General features: G+C 41.5%; 1 long non-coding RNA gene across 2 annotated transcripts in view; it reads left to right on the forward strand.

Moving 5' to 3' along the window:
- Window positions 1–1,328: 1,328 nt before the first annotated feature.
- LOC147027255 (uncharacterized) overlaps window positions 1,329–21,920 on the forward strand; it is a 26,468-nt gene continuing 5,876 nt past the window's right edge. Inside the window, exons 1-5 of one of the 2 annotated variants that reach the window (XR_015057969.1) lie at window positions 1,329–1,764; window positions 6,805–6,967; window positions 7,112–7,212; window positions 7,425–7,530; window positions 7,867–7,932. This is a non-coding gene — a long non-coding RNA (uncharacterized LOC147027255). Of the gene's footprint in view, window positions 1,765–4,903; window positions 6,567–6,804; window positions 6,968–7,111; window positions 7,213–7,424; window positions 7,531–7,866; window positions 7,933–21,920 lie in introns of those variants that run through there. The other variant, XR_015057968.1, reaches the window with a different exon arrangement.

Raw genomic sequence — 21,920 nt, forward strand, 5'->3', positions numbered from 1 at the left:
TTTGCTTGTAGTCAAAGGTTACCTTGTTAACCGATGGGTCCCGCTGGATTACTTTTGAGTTGTAAGAGATCACACGCAGGCTCTCGGCAGTTGGCATACACTCTGTGGCTATTTTCATGACTTTAGCCAAATTTGGGTCGGATTCAGGAAGGAGTTTCCGCAGAATTGAGTCGTCATTGATGCCTATTATAAAGAAATCACGAAACGTCTCTTCGAGTTTATCTGTAAACTCAGAATGTTCGGTAAGTCTGCGTAAATCAGCCACAAACTCAGATGCTGACTGACCATCTTGACGATAGTGAGTATAAAATCTATATCTCGAGACAATCTTACCCAGTTTAGGGTGATCATGTCTTTTCACGAGATTGATGAACTCTTCATACGACTTGTCAGAAGGTTTGACTGGGGCAAGAAGATCTTTGATGAGGCTGTACGTCGGGGCGCCGCATACGGTCAGTAATACAGCTCGCCAGCTTTCAGCGTCCTCATCGGTGTCCATTTTGTTTGCCATGAAGTACAGCTTCAGACCATCGGTAGAGTCTTCCCAATAACCCCCCACTGCGTTTTCATGCAATATGCCGATGCATGAAGACATCCTTGTCGCCAATGTAATGTACTCGAAAGACAGGGACGAAGGCTCTGAAGTGGGAACAACAGGTTTTATTCGGAAACGGGCACAGCACAGCACAGCACAGCATCCGAACATGGGGGTGGGGGGGCGTCCTCTCACTTTGCTTAACCATGCCCGGGTTCACCCATGTATGCTCTGCATTACCATAAACTACTGATACATCTCACTTGCTCGCTGCATTTAATACTGACTGTACAAACAAATGGACATTTAAACGTGAATCAAAGAGATTGTGAATGGAAGATAATGAAAATGATATTTAAATCACAAACTCATTGTGCAATTTCCACATATCCGCCTGTCCATCGTCACATCCGCCATTTCAGCCATTTTCATCCGTTTCCCCAACCGGGAAAACACATTTTGTATTTCCTGGGTTTTTCACATTTCCCCTTCAGTGTGTGGACCTTGTAATTGAAGTTTTAACTTGGAGTAGAACGATTTGATGGACCTCATCTAAAGAAAAGCAAAAATGGACATGAGGAGGTTTTTTTTGTGAAAGCGACTGTTGAACCGCCGGTGAATGATTCACAACAGGAGATGATAACTGATAAGATAGGTCGGGCCTAGCTCGGGCCTAGCTCGGGCCTAGGCACTGCCGCTTAGCTCGTCTCTCGACGCCGGATCGATTCACGTGCAGCAAGACGAGCTCGAACCTTTGGAAGCACTTAGTACAGATTCTCTCAGCACGTCTTCTTTCGAAGATGATGTGAGAAACGTAAATGTTAGAGATCTCAGAGAAAAACAAACACTGGGCCTAATCAGCCACATCTGACTGATTTTCCAAGGAGAATATTTGGAAAAAAAAAACAGCTGTTCTTTTTCAATTTTCTCTTACAACGAATCCCCTTGGGTTGAATATTCTGTTCAACAAGATGCTATGTTCTGCTTTCCCTGCCATCACTTGTACTCAGAAAAAGTCATGCTGAGCATTCATTCATCAAAAAAGGTGTGCAGGATTGGAAGAAAATGTCGGAAAAATTGACTAAACATGCTCTCTCCCAGGTTCGTTTGAAATGTATGGAAAAATGGCGATGCTTCAAACATAGCGAAGACACAGGATCGGGAGCAGTGAAGCTTGCGGAAAAGTCATTAAAAGCACTGTTGAGAGAAACGGGGATTACCTTGTGAAGGTGTGTGACATCGTCAAGTTACTTTCAAAGCTTGGTTTACCGTTTCGTCGGCACAATGAGGGAAAGTAATCGAAATTGAAAGGGAATTTCCTTGAATTTTGTGATTTTTTATTTTTTTTTTGTATACCTTGGTCAAGGCTCGTATGAGAGCTAACATACAACTCACAGCAAGGAGGCATGAGACAAGAGGGGCAGGAGTGGAAGGGACAAAACAGTGGGGAACAGACACATTAGGTGAACTGTGGAAGGGAGAGGGATGGGGATGGGATGGGGAACATGGCGAAGAGAAAATGGACATTTCAGGGACTTTCAGGAAGGAAAGCAGGAGAAATGAAGGAAGTGGGCTTGGGTGGATTATCGGGGGTAGAAAAGATCGAGGATTTGGATGGGGGAAGATAAGAGGTGGTGGTGAACAGCTGTTTTGAAAGCCTGGAGGGAAGAATGGGAAAGAATAGAGTGAGGAAGTTTATTCCAAAGGCGGGAAAAAAGAGGAATGAAAGAGTGAAGATGAGCAGTGATTCGTGATTTTGGTAGTTTTACCAGAAGGGGGTTGTTGGCGGACCTTGACCGCCCTGTGGAAATGTGGTGGGGACAAATCGCAGAGAGAGCAGGGGTGGGCAAGGCTGGAGAGGAGCCGGTAGAAGACAGAAAGACCACCGACCAACCTGCGGTGATTGAGTGAGAGGCCCAAAGACTCAGCTTCATTGCGGGAGATGCCGATGATCTTAAATGCCCTGGTTTCGACAGCGTGAAGCCGAGAAAGGTGGGAGGCAGTCGCACCAGCCCAGAGGGGAGAGCAGTACTCCATCAGGCTATGGACAAAAGCTTTGTAAGTGGTCAGGAGCTCAAGAGGGCCGAGGAAGGACTTAGCACGACAGAGGATTCCCTGTCGGTGACTGGCTTTTGAGGCGAGGTTGGAAATGTGACTTTCCCAGGAAAGGTCATGGCAGATAGTGAGATCTAGAAGCTTGAAAGAAAAGACTTCTTCCAGAGGATTGTTGAGAAAGTGGATGGGGGGGGTTTGTAAACGGTCCTTTCGAAGAGACATAGTGAGAGTGTGAGATTTGTCTGGATTGAAAGACATGTTCCACGTGTTGGACCAGTTTGTGATTTTATCCAGATCTGCCGTGAGCGAAGAAGCTGCTGCTTGCCGGTCTGAGGGATGACAGATGGTACGGCAGAGGGTGGAGTCGTCGGCAAAGAGAAATAGAGGATTTTCCAGAGAGTCCGAGAGATCATTGATGAAAACCAGAAAAAGAACAGGGCCCAGAACGCTACCTTGAGGAACTCCAGCCTGCACAGGAAGAGGGGATGAAAGAACTCCATTTAGGACCACACGTTGACTGCGACAGGAGAGGAAGTCTGCGAGCCATGGGTGGAGATGGCCTTGGATTCCATAGGAAGAGAGTTTGGTGAGTAGGGCAGGGTGCCAGACTGTGTCAAAAGCACGTGATATGTCCAGGGATACGGCTCGGATTTCCTGTCTGGCATTGAGGACCTCCATCCATTGATGGGAGAGCAGAAGCAGCATATCCAGGGTAGAGTGACCTGGTCTGAAACCAAATTGATGATTGGAAATCAAGCCATTGGAGAAGAGGAAGAATTTCATGTCTGAAGCGATGATGGATTCCATAACCTTGCTGATTATTGGGAGAAGGCTGATTGGTCTGTAGTTACAGGGATCTGTTTTTGCACCTTTTTTATGCAGGGCAGTGATGTTAGCAGATTTCCAAGCAGATGGCAGATGACCTTGGGTAAATGAGAGGGTGAATAGAACAGAGAGAGGGTGAGCAAGAGCAGAAGAGCAGGCTTTGAGGACACGTGGGCTGATGCCGTCTGGACCGGTTGCAGAATCTGACTCGAGGTTTGAAAGCAAGCTCTCCACCTTGTTAGGAGAAAAGGATACAGAGTCCAGGGACAGTTGGGTGCGACTGGGTAAAGTGGGTAGAGATAGTGATGGGTTTAGGACACAATATTTAGCTGCAAACACCGAGTTTAGACATTCAGCTTTATCACGTGCGGTATCAGCAGTGCGGCCATTTGAGGTAAGGGAGGGGATGGAGGGGGAACATACACCAGTAACAGATTTGATTAAACGCCACCAGGATTTTGAGGAGGGAGAGAGGTTTGAGAGTTCAGACTTGAGATGAGAAAGATGTTGTTTTCTGGCTCTCCTGAGGGTAGATACACACTTGTTCCGAGCTTTGTGGAAAGAACTGAGATTGCCCTCAGTTGGGTTTGCTTTCCATGAGGCAAAGGCAAGTTATTTCAGGACAACTGCCTCGCCACAAGCTTCAGTAAACCAAGGGCGGGAGGAAGGGTAAGACAACTAAACACGAGAGGGGATAAATCTGTGCATGAGGGAGAGCAAGTTTCTTTGAAAGAATTCCCAGGATGAGTTGATGATAGATGTCATACTTTTCAAAGTATGACAAAACTTTTAATAAAATGCAGGCTAGTTATTTTAATTGCACAAGTCCTGAATTTCAAAATGAAATGCGACAGATCTGTGCAAATTTGGTTCTCAAGGAAATTGTCCAGGCAGTGAAAAACACCGGGTTTGTCGCCATAATAGCAGATGAGGCCAGATCGTTTAAGATAGAGCAGTTTTCGGTTTGTATCAGATATGCAGAAAACCTCGAGATCAGAGAAAGGTTCCTGTGCTTTGTCAATTGCTCCTCTTCCCGAAATGGAGAAGGCATTTACACTGCCATAAGGAAAGCTTTTGAGACGAATGGATTGCAGATTTTGCTGATAGTTGGCCAATCTTATGATGGTGGTGCCATTATGTCAGGACACGTAACTGGGGTTCAGCAGCGAATGAAAGATGACCATCGGTTTGCAATGTACGTACATTGCATGGCACACAAACTCAAACTCAACCTCGTCCTGGTGGAGTGCTGTAAAGTGAGTCGTAGTGCTATGGGCTTTCTAAATGTTGTTGAGAAATTGTATGCAGTGCTTGTGGAGGCAACCAATCTTCAAATGTTTATCGACATGCAGACAGCTTTTGGTCGAAAGCAAAAAGAGATTGTGCAGCCCAGTGATACACGTTGGGCATGTAAGTGGATAAGTGTGTTTGCGATAAAAACACATTACACTGCCATCATGCGGTGTCTCACTTCTCAGAGATCTGAGGGAACAAGGCAAAAAGTGGTCAGTGGAAGCAAACGACATTTTTCATGTTTTGACTGGAGTTTCTTTCAATGCCTCCTTGATTATCTTTAACGACATTTTGAAAGTTATTCACGTTTCTCCCAAAGGTCTTCAAAGCATTGACACCACAGTTGCAAATGGTCCCTCTATCATCGATAACCTGAAAGTGTACTTTGAAAAACTCAGAAGTGAAGAAAGCCGGAATGATGTGTGGAAAGAAATTACAGAATTTCTGCAAAGACCATGACATTGCAGTGTCAGACAAAGACACACATCAATTGCCAAAAGGAAAGAGAGCAGTGAAACTCTTGGCAGCTCTTCAGATTTCTTTGTCCCAACGACTTTGGGTCAAATAGAGCATGACAAAGAGGCAACAAATGCACATGAATATAACCCGTGACTATAACCCAATCTCAAAAAGATGAGGCATCAGCAGTTGTACATTCCTGTTTTGGATCCTGAAACTGCAGAGTTGGAGAGACTATTTTCAAAAGAATCAATGGAAGTTGCTGAAGCAAGTGACTCGTTAAGATGTCCCAAAAATGGCATTCATCTCTATCCACTCTTGTAGAAATATGCAGTCCCGCTCAAAATAAATCCTCAGCTTGCAGCTGCAGAAATGGACCTTTTTACCAGTACAGAATCGCTTGGTACCCTTGGGAGACTTCAAAAATAATTGTCTCAGAGAATGTACACAAACTATTACAAGCTCATTCAGTTAGCCCTCACATTCAGGACGTCCACTTCGGAACGAAGCTTTTCTGCAACGAGACGGATGAGAAACTGGTTGCGCTAACCCATGAGGAAGGAAAGATTTTCTTCACTGGCTCTTCTTCACAAAGAGGGCGATTTAACTGCGAAGCTGATTCCAGAGGACATTGTGGACGTTTACGCGAACCGAAGAGAAAGACGATTGCTCCTACACATTCGTCATTCAGGAAAGAACAGTATTTATATTGCAACATGTTTATGTATGGGAGACATGATTCATAAAGTGCTCGTTAAATATTTTTTTTTTATTCAATAATTTGCTGTTATGCTAATGCAGTATTGGTGGTAGTTGCTAAAATGTCAACTAATTAGGCGAAAACAAAAAAATGACGGTGATTAAATGTTGAATGGAAACTATTTTTCATTTCACGTACACTGGATGCAACTACACGAAGAAACGGTAATTTTGGAAGTCAGACTGAGCGACCCATTATAAATATATACATCATAAATATATAAATATATATATATATAAATATATATAAATATACATCATACTGCATACATCTCTCTGACACGTAATGGAGTGAAAAATGAAAGTTCCTTAAACATAATTGAATATTATTTCACTCTGTCACGTGACATAAATGCATTTGGAGGATAATCATAATTAATTATTTATTTCACACTTTCTGGATGCACAATCACATGAAATAATGCTTTTCAAATTCCCCCCACCACACTCCCCACTCGATGGACAACACGTGGGATGAAAAGTCTAATATTTCCATAAATTACCTTCAGTGGTCGTGATTTCATGTGCTCGGCCAATTGTTTTTCAGCGTGATTTGTGACTCGCTGGAAAAAAGCATGTCGGGTGATGTTTTGTGTCGACGCAAGTTGTGAACCATAAGCGAACAACCCCCAAAAATCTGGTATTCTCAGCACAACAGGACACTCTCCTTTACAAAGACTTAGTTGTTTTAGAGTACAGCTTGTCGAGGTGCATTCACATTGAAAACTTCGATACATTAGTGAACGTCATGTGACCTGCTGCTTTGACAAAGCTTTGAATTCCACATTCAGGTTGAATGATTCATTTCCTACCTTCTTCCACCTCCCCCCACCCTCTTTTTTTCCCCATCAAACCTATTTTGTCTTCTTGTTTGGCAGAACTTTAAGCCTCTGTCCATGAGACTCAAGGTAAATATGAACAATGCATCGTTACGCAGATTATTGGGCAAGAGTAACAAGGACCCACAACTCCAACTGCCACAACTACAACAAGGACCCGCAACTACAACTGCTTCCGAGATAAAGGTTCCAAGGACAAGAGGTCATTAGCTATGCATGCAAATAATTTCTCATCTGCACGACTGCCAACCTTCCCTCCCAAGATTAACTTGTTCATTTTGGAAATTGAAAATATATTTATTTCAAGTTATGCAAATGTTTTTGTTGTTTTTTTTTTTTCTCCAAGAGATGGCATTCAGTAGATGTGCCTGCACGTTTTCCTTGCCTTCTGGTTTCCATGTCATCCATGTCTACCTTCCTTATCACTTGCTCAAGTCTTCTCACTTTGTGAGTATACCTTCCTTCCTTCTTTAAGTTTACTTTCCTTGTTACTGTTTCGATATCGCTATCTGTACGTATATCTATATCTCCCTACCTAACCTCCATGATGGAAAAGTAGTCTTGTGTCAAGGATTACATTGGGAAGCATATTTGCAAAAGACACTGTGGGATCTGAAGCGTCCACCAGCAGGAACCCATGCCAAAAGTTTCCACCCCAGATTCACCGGATGGCAAACATATTGATGCAACAGCTTGCCGATGAAACACCAGAGAAACGATTTCAGAGCTGTATCGAGGATTAAACCCAGATGGGAAAACTCAGAGGTGAGTAACGGTCTACTTCCATATTAACTCGATGTTCATGAGGCATACCTGCATGATTTGTTTACCACCTTATACCTAATGCATGTCAAATATGATGTCCTAAAGAAAAACAACTCACTTTTCAGAAACTGATCATTTCTCCATGTGAATATCATCAATTTACTTTATCCCTGAATGACAAAATTCACCATCAAGCAATACATGCAGTGAATTCCCCAATATTCTCTGTGGAGGGAGCTATGCCTTGCCTTTGTGGGTCATTGGTTGGTGGTGATTCGTGTTTAAATCGTATACTTTCAGGAGAACATTGCGTCTTGTCCTGCATGTTTTTTTCAGTTCATCATCAAAGTAACACCAATGTGGAGATTCCATCTTCATTGATTGACCAATTCATCCATCCATGTGAGTGGTTGATACAATCTGATTTTTCCCCTCTTTCTCCTCCTGTCTCTACTTGTTTTCTCATTTTTTTTCTTTGTCTCCATGCATTTATTTCCCTTTGCGTATTTCCTTATTTGATCATAGTGTCAATTTTCATCCTTTTAGTGTTGGACAATTGCATCCATCATGTTCCTCACCTCTTTGTGTACTTCACAGACAGTGTCATGTAATGATAATGTGAGTGAATCTTGTCCCTGCTCTTCAGTTGTGCACATTTTGTACACTACAGACACTCACTCCCTTCAGCAGCATCCTCGGGTGGGGGTGAAGTACGGGATAGTGGGGGAGGTGGGGCAAATACTTTTTTTACCGTGGCTAATAATCCCCTCCATTTGCAACAGTGGTCAGTAAACCACTAGTACTGTGGCACGTGTACAGGTAAAAATTGTAACCTCCCAAGCCCCCCCCCCCCCAAAGTGTTCATCTGTGCGAGCATGTGTGCATGCATCTGAAACCATATCTCGGACATGTATTGTCCAATTTTATTCGTACTTGGTACAAAGACATCAAATGATGGCATACATATGCACATTGTTTTGTTTTCTCATGCGATTAAAGATAGCCGACTGGTAGCCATTTTAGTTACAGAAACACCCGGTGTCGAACACGTCCTCAGCCATTTCTCATATGTGCATTTACAGATCTAGTTCAAACATGGCACACAGATAACGAATGATGTCTTACATATGGACTTCCTCTTTTTTTCACGATTACATACAAGATGGCCGACTGGCGGCCATTTTAGTTGTAAAAAAAACCCCCAATGTTGAACATGTCCTCAACCATTTCTCGAACAGCATTTACCGATGTTGTTAAAACTTGGCACACAGATAAGGAATGATGGCTTACATTTGCATGTCATTTCTTTTCGTGATAAGGTCAAAGAGGGTCGACTGGCAGATATTTTTTTTCTGAAATGTGTACCCAACCATTTCTCAGACAAGCATTGTCCAATTTTGTTCAAACTTTGCCCAAGCACAGTTCACAATGGCATACATAAGCACCTCACTGTATTTTGTGATCTGATCAACGATGGCTGACTGGTAGACTGGTGACCATTTTAGTTGTACATAAATATGGGCTAGCCCTTTAACTCTGCAGAGCAAAATTACTAAAACAACGGGGACCATGACATTTTACGTCTTTTTTTACTTGTTTAATATAGTAGGATGTCCATCTCCCGCTCCACAATTTATTGCAGTTTGTGTCATTGATGTATGTGTTAGCATCATGCAGAACAGAGTTTTAAAGGTACATTTATGTGTAATGGATATCTTTACATGGCATTTGGCCACTTTCTGTTAAGGACAGGCTGAAATGATGACTTGGATTTTCACGTCAATGTTAATGTTAACGGCAGATTTGAGGATTGGTCGGATGACTTAAACAGAGGGTGGGTGGAAATCATGGCTCCTACAAGGCCAGTGTTCCACTGCCTTGGATACCAATCCTGAAAAGAAAAAAAACATGTCATTTTCAGTTTGATGTATTTTCCAGGATACACACTCCCTCCCAGTTATGAGCATGGCCTGTGGTCTGTCTCGACAGAATATTTCATAATCCCACAATACGCAGATCTCCATCGCACAGGGCATCCATGTGTTCCCTCAACCGTAACCGTGGTGTTTCACCTGTATCCCTACCGACTTCATGCATTCACCACACAGAATTCACTTCCTCTGTGCTCTAAAAATGGCATGTCATTCTTGATTTATTTTAGCAAGCCTTTGCAGCATTATGTTTCCTGGAATGCAATTTGCACATTGCGAGCCAAGAAGATCCTTTCTGTTCACTCGGATAGACACAAACAGATTGGTAGTAAGCAGAAACTGGCCTTTTGTGGAATCACGGCATGTTCTTCATTTGGTTAAATTGAAACCTTACATATGGGACCATTGCTTCTGGGTATCTATTAGCATACAGTGCCCTCCTTAAATGTTGAATCTTGTTCAGTGGCTCATTTTGACAGGTTGTAAATCTCCATGCCCTCTGGATTGGATAAGGCTGCATGCCACAGATTCTTTTTGAGCCAGTGGATTGCAGGATGTAAAATGCAATATCCAATTGTTGGTTGGTTTTCTGTAAATGGTGATCTCCAATGGCTTATCCAGTCCACCAATTACCAAAGTATTGAAGTTTAAAAAAAAGTCAAGGCTCGTGGAAGAGCTAGCTAGAGCATTGAATTTAATCAGAATGCAACAGAACAAGAGGAACAGTCGAGAGAGGTTGGGGGAAGGGGGCAATAGCAGAGTTGAAGGACAAAATAGAGGCAGACTTGTACAAACAATTGGTGTCTGGAGGAATGAGGGACAGGAAAGGACACATGGAGTGGACAAAATGAATACAGAAGGAAACCCTCAGGAAGGACAAACTGGAAATTTGGAAGGGGGAGGGATTGGGGAATGAGGTGGGGGAGGGGTTAACAACAGTATAAAAGATAATGGTTTGGGATTGGGGATGATCAGAGATGGTGGTGAACAGCTTTCTTGAAGATCTGGAGGGAGTAATGAGATTGAAGACAATGTGGAAGTAAGCCAACACCTTGTCCTTTACCTCCTCTCTCTTCCTCCTATCTTCTGCAGTCGAAGATGTACCGATCTCATCATAGCATGGATAGATTACAAGAAGGCCTTCAACAGATTCTCTCACAGCTTGAACTTTAGAGTGATGTAAATTTACAAGCTACACCCAAATGTGAAGGATTTGCGAAGACTAACATGATGACTGGGAGAACGAACCATGGAGTTTGACTTGCAAGTCTTCCCCAGTGGTTTTGAAAGGCATCAAAAAACAAGTGGCATCAATCAATGCAGATTTGTGGTCCCCATCACGATTCTGTTTAGCACATGTCTCATTAAGCACTGGAAACAGAACCACTGTTTGGATTATACCAAAGGTAAGTTCTGACTAAATCAATGTGTCATACATGTCGTTTATATGGATGATGTGAGGCTCTACACGAAGAATGAGGAGCAAATAAATCATGCACTTGTTTCTCCTTTTACAGGAGCAATGCTCATGGATGAGTAATGTAGAACTGACTGTGAACCAAACACCAAACAAATGACCAATCAGGAAAAGAGAGACAGCAGGGGAAGAAACACTGAAATGAGCAAGTAAGATGATTGGATTAGTGAAGGTTAATGGGGGTAATAAAAACCATGCATCATTATTGGGGATGGTGAGAGATGTGATGCACTGGTTGCTTGAAGCCCTGGAGGGCAGAGTGGAAATGAATGGCTTCTAGAAGGTGGTCCCGTAGATGGGAGAAATATGTGAGTTAAGGGGTCCAGCCAGTATGGATTTTATAAGTGTATATATATATAAGGATGTTACTGGAACAATGCCTGCATCCTGGAGTAGATTATGCTGGTTTGAAGGACAGAGGGCAGAACGAGCAATATCAGAAAATGAACAGTTGAAAGCAGAGACCACCGACCCACCAGGGATGTTCTGACCACCGACCTGCCAGGGATGTTCTGACCACTGAACCGCCAGGAATGTTCTGACCACTGACCTGCCAGGGATGTTCTGACCACCGACCTGCATATTCTGCCTGATCGCAGGAAATTCCAATTATTTTGAGAGCTTTACATTCCACGGAATGCAGGAGAGACATGTGATTCTGGGGTGCCAGCCCATAGGGGAGGGAGCACAGTATTCCATCGAGCTATGGAGAAAGGCCTTGTAGACTGTGAGTAAATTTGATTTTCTCGGGAAAGACTTGGATCGATGGAGGATGTCCCTTCTGCGGCTGGCTTTGCTTTGCGGTCGGATCAGGAAACTATCATCCATAAGCCAGTTCCATCTACTTTACAAAAGCAGAAGGAAGAAGAGATATGATCCAATGAGGAAATTGCCTACAAGGGTGCAGTTTTGCGACTGGACAGCTCCCTCACATATTCTGGCAAGTGTGTGTCAATCACTACAGCACAAAATCAAAAGGCGAAACACTCCACCACAATAACAGCAAAGGACTCTCAATGAATAAACAAAGATAACAAAACAACGTTTGAAAAAGTGAATACACAGACAAAGTGAAAGCAACAGATCGACAGATGAAAATAATCCTGGGATTAAAAACCTCCTCCACAGGCAGCTTTCTCAAAAGTTCAACTTTCCTTTATTGAAATGATGTGCTGTTTTTGTTTCAAAGTGCAAACCTCAATGAGGGCCTACCTTGTAATCCCAGCTCATGATGAAGCTCCAATAATTAATTACTACCAGAAGAGCATTTTAAGGATCATCACTACTTACCTGTCAACTCTCACACATTTTGCATGAGACTCATGCTTGTTCAACTCAGGTCACACTCTCGTGCCCAACGACTGAAATCTCACTCTTTAAATTTTTTTCTGAAACGATGTTTCTTTTTAAACAAAGTTATTAGACAGCTCCTGAGTCAAAAAAGCTGAGTTTCCAACCATTGAAAAACGCTGTCACTGTGTCCATATAATCCAGCGTGCCCATTCCGTTGTCGTTCTCTCGAGCAAGCATGGGCGAAAGCAGCTCTGAATGTGATAGTCCTTCAACATCAAAACAACCAAAGATTACCAAGTATCATGGTGCGACACGAAGTTCAATCCAGAATGGACCAAGAAATATCCGCGTTTCGTGTTTGATTTGACAAATAAGTATTACACGTCCAATGCACAGTTTTGCAATGGATCAATCAGCTGCAAACACCATGACTGCGTGATACTGAAAGACACATCAAAACAAATGCATACGAGGACTTTGAAAAGATCAAGTCTTCATCAAGATTCCGACTTGCATCATTTGCAAATCAAAACACTATCGGTGAAAAGGAAGGTATCATATACGTGTACAAACTGTACATTATATAATTATTAGACTAAATTTGTTTTGTCTGTCGATATAAGTTTGAATTGTTCAACTGTTTGCAAGTTACAAGACCAATGAACAGTTTTAGAATTACTTTAAATGTAACAAAAGGCATCCATTCATTATCTATGCCAACTAAGATAGTTTTCTTCATCTCTGATATTAAAAAAAGGGTTAATTCACTGCAAAACATTAATATATTTCACTGTAATTAAATATTTATGTTCCATTTCATTGTCTTAAGAAGCAGTTGGTGATTAAATATAAATTTAATATATTGCTATTAAATTATATAAATATTAATTAAATATTCTCACTGCTTCAAGCAGGTTTGGGTTGACAGCTATGCCACTCACTGACAGTAGCTGTAGAATGTGCCACCAACACGATGAATATCTCAATCACTGCCTGTCCTGTCTTGGCACCTACAGACTTATTAAACTGCCCATAAGGGTCGAGATCCACACACTGGTACATCCGTAAACACACCAGTATTGTAGTTCCTGTCAAATTGTATTCACCACAAACTTCAGGCAGTCACAGACAGCCAGTAAGTCACTGTCCTGTGGGCTATGCTGATTTATACAGACAAAGATCTGATTGTGAATTAGCCAGATTTCATGGTTAACGACAAACAGTATAAATTCAACTTTATATCCGATGTTGTGTTACCACTGAAGGAAACTGAGAAGCTCTCTACTTATTTAGCTTGATAAACTGAAGTTTTGGAATTTTGACCATGAGCGCCACCACCATAGCAATCGTTATTGGAGCAACCCGCAGGGCAAGAAGGGCAGTAAAGATAAAGTTTGATGTTTTCCTGGGTGTAGCACACATGTTGAGATGCAGAAAGTTATATTCCTGCAACTCAAACACATACAAGCAAAGTGTTGAACATAAAATGAACTGCAATGTAAATTGATCTAAAGCACCAGCAGTCAACACACTGCCCCAGGCTATGGTTTACCCTTGTATGGTCATGATAATAAATTGAAGTGTGGATTTCCGTTTCTTAAAAAAATACAATAACAACAATATAACTGACTTCACCAGTCATTAGTCCTCAATTTCCAGGAATTGTTTTATAAAATCTGCTCATTAAGTCCGATTTTGGTTTCTCAAAAGACAGGAAATGGAATGCTCATCTTTACACCAATTGACTGTATTATGTATTGTCCAGCTGGTATCCAGCCTAAATATTATCCTAAGCTAGAAAACCAAGGAATTAATTACAATATCTGATGATAATAATTATTTTTTTTAATGTTTGTATGCTTTAAGATACTGTTGCTAATTTCTGGACCATGTTTCAATCTGTTAATGTCCATGTGCAAAACGGCTGAGAGCATCCATCTGTGCATTTATTTTATTTGTCAGAAAGTGCTTAGGAATGAGTCGGAAGAAAGAATCTCCACTTCCAGGGTGGGATTTGGAAAATTTCCTGTGGGGGGTAAAAAAATTTACAGATATCTTGGGGTTTTTTGTTTTGTTGTTTTTTTCTGACTTTTACAACTGACAAGCTTTACATAACAAGAGTGACATAAAGGTGAAAAAGTGATACATTACAATTAAAACAAGAAAAAGAGCAGATATTGCAGACCCTCACCAGGACTTCCTGTGTGTGGTGTTTGTGTAGTTTTGTGTGGTGTATTTTGTGTGATGTTTGTGTACTGGTGTGTTATGCAACTAATAATAGACATAACTAGAACTGCCACTTTATAACTGCTGGCAGTAATGACCGAGTACCAAGACATCCCGCTTTGATGCAACTCTGCTTTGATTGGACAGTTGACCCTGTCCCATGACGTTTATTATTATTAAATTGAATTCAGAATGGGATTAAAATATATGCAATTCAAATCAAATGGAAGACCAAATAGGTACTGTCCTGCATTGGAGTCATCAGACAAAACCAGAGCAAACAGAAAGTAAGGATGAAGTCATCAGGAGGAATCTGTACTCGGTCATAACTGTGACTTTTCACATTGATTGATGAAGCGGTTCTCAAGAGAAAGTTTTTTTTTTTTAAGAATTTCGTTCAAACCAAAATGGCTTCCGGCCCATGTAACCTATTACTTATTTGTGAACACCCTAGTGTTCTTAAGGATTGAGGAACATGTGGGTGAAGTTTCCCATCAATCTGTCAAGCCGTTCCAGAGAAAGTGATTTTTTTTTAACGTTTGAGGGTAAATCCAATATGGCTCATAAACCATGTGACCTTGATGTCATAGATGGATAACTTTTTGTTCCTCATGGATATTCGATCATACCTGTAAAGATTCTCCTCGATCTGTTCATCCATTTCAGAGAAGATTATTTTTGAAGATTTTTATGTGAAAAACAATATTGCTGCCGAACCATGTGACCGATGAAGTCATCAATTTATCTATTTTTTCCCCCCAATTACAATTTAGCCCGAGATGACCCACAAATATTTTCATACTGATTGGATAAAGTGTTCGACATATGCAATTATAACATCATAACAAATTCACTTATGACATTATCAAGAAATCAGCTTCTTTCCAATGGGGAGTACTTCACACGTGCCAAGTTTCAGTTTTTTCCTTGGTGCCGTTTTGGAGATACAGAGGGCCAAAGTTTTTTTCTTTTTTTCCAACAGGGCTGCCACACCACATGACCTATGACATCACAATTAAAAAAAACATTCCACGTGTGAGTGGTTGCTCTTATAGTAAAATTTTGTGTCAATCCAACAAGCTATTGCAGAGAAAAATACTAAAGTTATATGCGAACAAACAAACAGACAAATGGATGCACATGTAATCCCCTCTCCTCTGGCAAGTGTAAATATCACAATTACATTTCTCACACTGGAAAAAAAATTAATGAAAATTTAATCTTCAAACTATTTAAGCTCTACATGTACAGATTCAAAAATTATTACCATTTAAATCAAAGTTTGACAGGATAATAACGGATACAAGCCGGTAGGCGGCGATGGGTCGCGGAGCATGGAAACTATAAGATGTCGAGCAAAATGGATGTCATATAGCGGATAGGGAATCACCTTCAGATTATGCATATCAAATCTCATCCAGTTCCATCGACTGATAACTACTCGGTATCCATTTGAAGGAAAAGTACCGAAAATGCGGTTTGAAATCGGAAATCCCCAAAGTTCGAGGGGATCCTGTGGGTGAACAAAGATATAAATCCAAAATCCAGCTCGAACGTTTGTGCAAAATGTATTCCAGACGATTAGTGTGAATTTTCATGACCATCTGACCATAACCCTAGGAGGAGTAGCATTTGGCGCGAAGGCACCTCCAGCTCTCGCATATTATCGATTTTTGCACTAATTGACCTTTGACCCCTGACCTTAGCGAAATCGGTCAATATTTCCTGATGCAAAGTTGTAGTACTCATTGAGTACCATGAATCTGCAAAGTTTCATTCATATCGATGCACTCACCTGGTCGCAAGGGGGCCTTCAATTTTCGCCAATTTTCGCATAGCCAAATTGTAGGGGGTGCTGTGGGTAAAGTATTCCATATATCACAAAACCCGCAATATATTTGATAGAGCATCACCTGTAGATCATTCATGCCAAATTTCATAACCCTACGTGGGATAATGGCTTTCAGAATTGATTTCACGTGAACGGTACCGATTTTGAAGGTTTTTCGGTTGTTGCTGGGGAACCAAAGCGTCACTAGCAACCATCACAATTTCCAAAGCACGAGGTCATGAGATGTACCTTCCACCCGAGTTTGGTCAAAATCCGCCCACGTTTACTACCAATTATGCTGATGACAAACAAACAAACATCCAAACAATCACACAGAATTACTGACAATAAGGGTCACCTATTTCGGCGACCCAATATTTATATATAATATCTTCTTCTATCTATAATTCCAGCAATCTCTGTGTCTGTGTCTGTATGTCGGCGACTGCTGTTTCTCGACAACAACTGGTCCGATCCAATTGAAACTTGCCAGGTATATTGCTGGGGACCTGAGTATGTGCCATTTCAAGGTTTGATATTAATCAGACAAGTGGTTCCCAAGTTATGGCCATTTATTTACCAAACCAATGACAGGACACGGTGCTATGACATCACGATTGTCATCACAATTCTTTTTTTTTTCTTTTTTTTTTGCACGTATGGCCACGCACGTATAGCCACGCACGTACGGGCATGCGAGAGCAAAGGAACGGCCTGTGTGGTTGTTGTTTCTGGCACGCGGTTTGAACATTTTTTTTTTTGCATGTACGGCCACGCAGGTACGGGCACGCACATACGGGCACACACGTACAGGCATGCACGTATGGGCACGCACTAGTATATATAAATGTCGGATCGAATCTATCTGTAATTCCAGCAATCTGTGTGTCTGTCTGTCTGTCTGTCTGTCTGTCTGTCTGTCTGTGACGGCTGCTTCTCGACAACCACTGGTCCGATCTAATTGAAACTTGCCAGGTATATTGATGGGGCCCTATGGATGTGCCTTTTCAAGGTTTGATATTAATCGGACAAGTGGTTCCCAAGTTATGGCCATTTATTTACCAAACCAATGACAGGACATGGTGATATGACATCACAATTGATGTCACAATTCTTTTTTTTTCCACGTACGGCCACGCACGTACTGGCATGCACTAGTATATATAAATGTCGGATCGAAATACAGCAACGTAATGACGATGACGGAGTTGATTTTCATTCAATAATTTGCTGTGCTTCATCCCATACAGTTTTGTGAGATGATAATAACGGATAAGTGGAATCCCATCCGATCCACTTTATACACCCTCACAGCATGATCCGGATCCAGTGAAACCAAACTCCTTTACATTTGATAAATCATGTTTACCACAATGTCTTGCTGATCTTGTACTGTTTGTGTGGTTAGAACAAGCATTTTAAAATCAGTTCATGCTCAAAAATATACATTTATCATTTTAAAATGTCAGATGTTGAAATTTCACAAAATCAATCACCGTTAATACAATTGACGGGGACGAGGGGGCGGGGGGGTGATAAAATGTATCCTCACTTGGGATGGAAATTTCAGGTGCAGTGCCCTAGAAAAAAAACATACGAGCAATATATTTGGGCACTCACCTGGTCGCAGCTGAATAAGATAACCAGCAAATACCTTTTTTTGGAGGGGGGGGTAATCCCCCCTGTAGACCCCTTATACCACAATTATTTTCATGGTGTGAACAAACTTTGTTTCATCATGGGTGATAAAGGCTGTGGTCAAGTTTCATGGAAATAGTGTGTAGTTTCGGAGGAGAAAGCAAATATATATTTTGGGTGGCAATCCCCCCCCCGTAGAACCCTGAAGACCCCAGTTTTTTTTAATGTCGTGAACAAACTTTAGTACATCATGGGTGATGAAGGTGGTGGTCAACTTTCATCGGAATTGTGTGTGTAGTTTCTGAGAAGAAAGAAAATACCTCTTTTGGGGAGCAACCCACCCTCCCCCTCCCACCCGAATCCCCCGGTCCACCGCAGTCCCCCTTAGATGCGGATTTTGTTATGGTGTGAAGAATCTTTGGTACATCATGGGTGATGAAGGTTGTGGTGAAGTTTCATCGAAATTGCGTGTGTAGTTTCTACGAAGAAAGCAAATACATATTTTGGGTGGTAACCCCCATGTAGACCCCTTTATACCACAAATTTATTAATGGTGTGAACAAGCTTTGGCACATTACAGGTAATAAAGGTTGTGGTCCCGTTTCATCAAAATCATGTGTGTAGTTTCACAGAAGAAAGCAAATACATATTTTTGGGAGCAACCCCCCTTAACCCCTCTTCAACCCCGATTTTTCTAATGTCATGAACCAAGCTGTTAGGAGCAGTAACCAAGTACATCATGGGTGATGAAGGTTATAGTCAAGTTTCATCAGAATTGTGTTTTTTGTTTTGTGAGAAGAAAGCAATATTTATTTTATTTTCATACAATTATACGTGTGAACACAACAGAACACAAATCGCCTTTTTGGCACTTTTTAAAACCCTTCCGTTCAGCAAGAATTTAACAAAATATTTCAGCATTTTCGATCATCAAATCAACCAATCAAATTTGCAGCTCGCAGACTCTGCCCACATCCTTTTTTCTCAAGACTGTGTGGGGTAAGGTGTTCCATGAACAACCAAACGTGGCTATCCTCATTTATTTTTGTTCCAGATTGTTATCAGGCTCTCCTGTCACTCACTTGAGCAATCTTTCCCCCGCCCCCCCCCCCCCATGATCCGATTGCAAAGGTGGTGCTGATTTTGTGTTTTTTTCAGGAGATACTGGAATTTGTTAATTGAGCTTCAACAAAAGTTGTCCAGTTGTGTGAACATTTACTCGCAGAATTGTTGAGTAAATGCAATATTAATAACCAGCAGATGCCTTCCTTGTCAGCCAGGGAGGTATTTTCCAGCTTGGAAAGTCGTACATTCGTACATCGTCCTTGTCGTACATCCAACCTGTCCAACAAATTTCGTCCAAATTCATCCATAACTTTTTGAGATATCCTGCTCACAGACAGACAGACAGACAGACAGACAGACAGGGGTGAAAACAAAACCTCCGTCCACCGTTGGTAGCAGGGGTATAAATATAACGAGTTAATTCGTGAGTTCCCTTGAAAATTTTTAAGAACCTCTGAGTGCTCTCTCCCTAAATGTGTAGAGACATTTGTAAAGCAGTAAACTTGCAACGGAAAATGGAGTTGTGAGCATTTTAAACGAGCCATGGGATTCTGAACTGGAAAAGCAAAATAATGCCATGGCAAAAATGAATACCAACTTGTTGACATGGAATGATTAAGTGTCGGTGTTGATAAAAAAAAAGGTGAGCTTTAATTTAATCTTTGTATTGAAAACTCCCAGGAGCAGTGACCAAGTCTGATACCACTTTGTGTCGTGAGTTTCTGGCGTTCTTTTCGCAACTTTGTTGGGAAAATAAACAGATGCCCTCCTGTTGTTTGAAAGTCGCAGCTCATCTCCCACTTTTTGTGCTGCAGCCCCATCTTCTGGTGGTCAATAAGTTTGATCATACGAAATGGCACCCCCACCCCCCTCACATTAGAATGTATGAATAGCTTGCCAGTTGAGTGAGTAAAGCACCGCTCCATTGCCCTCACCTGTGTGGGTTCGATTCCCATATGGCTTCTCAGTAGAAGTTTCCACACCTACAATTGAGTATTATAGCTTCCACTGAATAATTCACAACTTGTCCTGAGTGCTGGAAGCTCTGTCAAGAGTACGAGCTCAACCAGCAATGCTACGACCGGGGTCTCTCCACGGTCACAGAAATCCAATTGATTGCCCCAAAGGTATTATGTGCTACAGGCCGCAGCCCAGACGGTCCAAAGTACTTTCTCACTGTAACTCAACCATAAAAATTGCCAAGCAATGAACCCTTGTGACAGAAATATATTTTACATTCTCAACTATTGGCAATGGATGTCATCGGAAATCAAAGAAACTCAGTGAAAAAAAAAATTCTTAATTAAATGACAAAAACGTTCACAGTGTAAATGAAACACTTACACACACAAACTTCCATTTTAAAAAAAACTATTTGACTCTATCTGTACAAATAAGTGTGTGTGTGTGTGTGTGTGTGTGTGTGTGTGTGTGTGTGTGTGTGTGTGTGTGTGTGTGTGTGTGTGTGTGTGTGTGTGTGTGTGTGTGTGTGTGTGCACTCCACAACTCCAAAACCATGAAACCGAGCAGTCTGAAACTTTGCATTCATACTAAGAAAACTCCACGGAAGTGCTGGAGTGAAAATTGTATGTTTGGGTTCATTAGAACACCATTTTTGAAGATCATTAACGGAATTATTTAATTTTATACTTTCTCAGGCGCATCTTCGGTCACCACTCTCCATGGGGTCTTGAGGCGTATCCTAAGTAACCTTTTTGGAGTCTGAAGCCGCCATATTTTTGGCATGCTCAACCATACCTCAACTTGGAACAGGCCGCAACGATTTCTTTACGATAAAGTTTTTTTTTTCACTTTCCTCACTCATATTATCGAATACCTGTTCATCATAGCTATGAATCGCTGGATACCTTGCAATGCTTGTAAACGCCCGGAGACATCAGCATTCGTTGCTTTATTTCATTTCCACACATGTGATCACCACGAGAATCTCTTAAACTAAGAAGAATTACAAAATTTAAGCTCCAGAATCAAACATACAAGCAGTTCTGACTCCTCGAAAAGTGTTCATTTGTCCAATTCGGACATATTTGATATTTTGGGCGTCTCTGAGAGGTGTATGTTTAATGTGACGGTTCGGTGATTGCTAATCGTGTGCCAAACGAGCTATTTCTAATCAACCATTTCATTTGAGTGCTTGCTTAAGTGCTTAAGCCACTTGGTAAGCGTTCTCCAAGCTGGTTCGTTGTTCTTTTCGGTAAAAGTTCCCGTGCTTTCAGTGGAACATAGATTAGACGTACGTTTCTGCCTTTGTTGGACCGTGTGGTTGGGGCCTCGGGAGGTGTCTCATTCCCTGAAAATTTTCATTTTTATTTTTACAGGACATCGTTTTGTTTCACCTTTTTGTGCGATCTCCTTTAAATATAATCCACCCCTCACTTCCACATCGATACATGTGTAAAAACAATAAGGTCCTCCGAACAGGTGCTTGCCATGATCTAGCTGTGATAGACTGAGAGCAGAGATCGACATTTTGTGTTCTGTGCCTTGATATATTTTTAGATCCTCGTGGAGAACTCCAAGTCCAACTCACGTTGTTGTTCTTGTGGACTTTTTTGTTTCACAGCCTACAGTTTTCATCAAAACTTTCTGAAACTTGGCGTATGTATGTAAAAATACCCTGCGCAGACAGTAACCATCTCCGATTTTGAAAATTCCTCCGAGAAAATAGTTATGAGGTCAAAATATCTCCGCCAATGGAAATCGCCCAAAAAATTATCTCCGAAACTAGGCAAGCTTTTTGAATTCTGTTTGCGGGAATCGAATGGGGTATTAGCAGAGATGAATTACTGCACATATGATACATCACTATGACGTCATATAAATTTTTATGACGTCATTCCTATTTTTTGACATTTTTTTGTTTCACAACCCAGAGTTTTCATCAGATCTTCATGAAACTTGCCATGTA

This window comes from Eptatretus burgeri, chromosome 5 (genome assembly GCF_056783735.1).
Source record: "Eptatretus burgeri isolate ZD-2024b chromosome 5, Ebu_testis_v1, whole genome shotgun sequence".
Lineage (NCBI taxonomy): Eukaryota > Metazoa > Chordata > Myxini > Myxiniformes > Myxinidae > Eptatretus > Eptatretus burgeri.